Source organism: Nicotiana tomentosiformis, chromosome 3 (genome assembly GCF_000390325.3).
Source record: "Nicotiana tomentosiformis chromosome 3, ASM39032v3, whole genome shotgun sequence".
Taxonomy (NCBI): Eukaryota; Viridiplantae; Streptophyta; class Magnoliopsida; order Solanales; family Solanaceae; genus Nicotiana; species Nicotiana tomentosiformis.
This window is the reverse complement of record NC_090814.1, coordinates 149,402,919-149,405,205: the sequence shown is the minus strand read 5'-3', so window position 1 is coordinate 149,405,205 and position 2,287 is coordinate 149,402,919.

The following is a 2,287-nucleotide window of genomic DNA, read 5'->3' as shown; positions in this document are numbered from 1 at the left end:
GGTTAATTCCCGTTACTCTTTCTTGATGTGTGGACTTTGACAGCTTTCCATTTTAAAGTCTTGATAGCGCCAGATTTGCTCCTTAATTCTGGGTCCTTCCAGTAATAGTTGCTGATTGATTTTCTTGCCGGATCTTCAATGCTTCTTTTCCTTTTTAACTCTTCAATCAATCTCGGATTGATTATCTCACCGGATCGTCAGTGCTTCTTTTCTTTTTGAATGCTTCAATCAATCTTTGATTGATTTCTTCCTTCAGCTTTGATTGTTTCTCTTTGTGCACTTTGATATTGGTTGATTTCCTTGAGTCCCTACACCAAAAGCAATTATATTTTTTAATCATTAAAACTAAAACCTAACAATCTCCCCCTTTTTGATGATGACAAAAAAATAATATATGTAAACATCAGTTAACTTCCCTGTATTTTACTCCCCCTCAATGAGTGCAGTTGACTCCCCCTCAATAGGTGTCGTTGGGACTACTTTTTTTCGACTTCTCATGTAGTATCTATAGTCGACTCCCCCTGCAATGGATGTACCTGCACGAATATATGTATAGCCTTCTCCCCCTTTTTGACATCAGCAAAGAGTGGATAAAAATAACAATACACCAGATACTAAAGCAGAAGTTGTAGCATGATATGCATGCAGAGTTAAAAAAGAATTATCCAACGACTGGTTATCCAGTCCAAAACAGCACAGCAAAAAAAATTGTTTGAAACTTCCACATTAACGACGCAAGAAATAAGTAAGAGTGTTGCAAATTGCCTCCTTCAGTTGATCAAAGCTAGCATTAGCTGAGACAGTCACTCCATCAAGCCTATCGTGTACTTCCTTGAATGCCTTGATTGCGTTTTCCCTAACTCTGAGAATTGCAACCCTTATCTTTGAAATATCAGACCCTGTCTCTTTGGAGATTGCATGAATGTCCCCAATAGTGGACTGAGTGGCAGCAAGAAGATCTTTGATGGTGGTCAACTGGTTGTCAATGGCAGTCAGTTTCTCAGCAAGGTCAGGATTACTAAGACTGTGATGGGAAACAGAGGCTTTGGTCTTTGAATCAGGTTGAACATGCTTGACCTCACCTTCCTATTTCTTAACCCAGGAGCCCTTCACACACACATATCCTATACTAGCAAACGCCCTAGAATTATAAGATTTTGAAATAAAGATGAAGGGATATTCAGAGATAGAGATATTATGAGCTTCTAGAATGTGAGTGATGGACATGCCATAGGGCAGATTGGTGGGATCATCAGTACTTTCAATCATAAAATTTATGACCCAGGAGGATAGTTTGATCTTGAGTTTGGTCACAAGGCAATAGACAAGAAAGGTATCTCTTTGAGAGAAGGTGGAGAAGGAGCCAGTACGAGGGAGCAGAGTAGTTGCAATAATGTGGGCTAGAACACGATTTTCAAAGCTAACATCACTTGGACCTAACGGTTCGGGAGGGATTCAGATGAACACTCAGCAATACAACGTTTTGCTTGATCAAAGGTGATTTCAAAATCATCAGGCCAAGAATTTTTGAAAAGCATGGGAAAACCAGAACACTTACACTGGCAAATTGAGTCAAACATGGCACAATCAAGAACGATGCGCTTTTCTAACACTAAGGATTCCAACTTGTCAGACTTACTAGAGATAAGATTGGCATAAAACATTTTTACTGAGGGTTAATATACTTTAGGAGGGGGAACAAAAAAGAATTTTGACCAGCCTTGATAAACAAATTGATCGTTTACCTTACAGTTTAGGGCTTCCATGTCATCAAAGTCGACTACTCTGCCATGAGCGATTGGCTTGTCTTTCAAAGCAATAAAAAAAATCCTTGTTTGGAGAATCCCAAAAATTTAGGTCAGACACTCTAAAGAACTTGAGAGATCTATTTTTGATTTCTTTGGAGTAAAGGATTCAGGAGGTTCTTCCAAAGGTCTTTTTCCTAGGGCTTTTTCTCCTAGAGGATGAGAATGATCTGAGAGTTCTGCCTGAGATGAGGCAAAGCCTTCTGAGTGGTCGATCCCTAGGTCTACTTGTTTTGGAGGCTGGGAAAAAGGTTTTGCTCTGGAGCGAGTACTTTTCCTGGTGGAGCCTGAGCGATTTTTAGAGTGTTTAGCCATGGAAGAAACTGGTTGAAGAGAGTTTGGAGAGGGTTTCTAGACGATGGGAACGATGGAGATTGGAAGAGGGTTTCATAGATTAAAAAAAAGGGGTTTCTGACGATTTGGTACAGGAAAAGAAAGGGTGTCAGTTGAACAGGCGTGATGATTGGTTTTCCTTTCTTGAA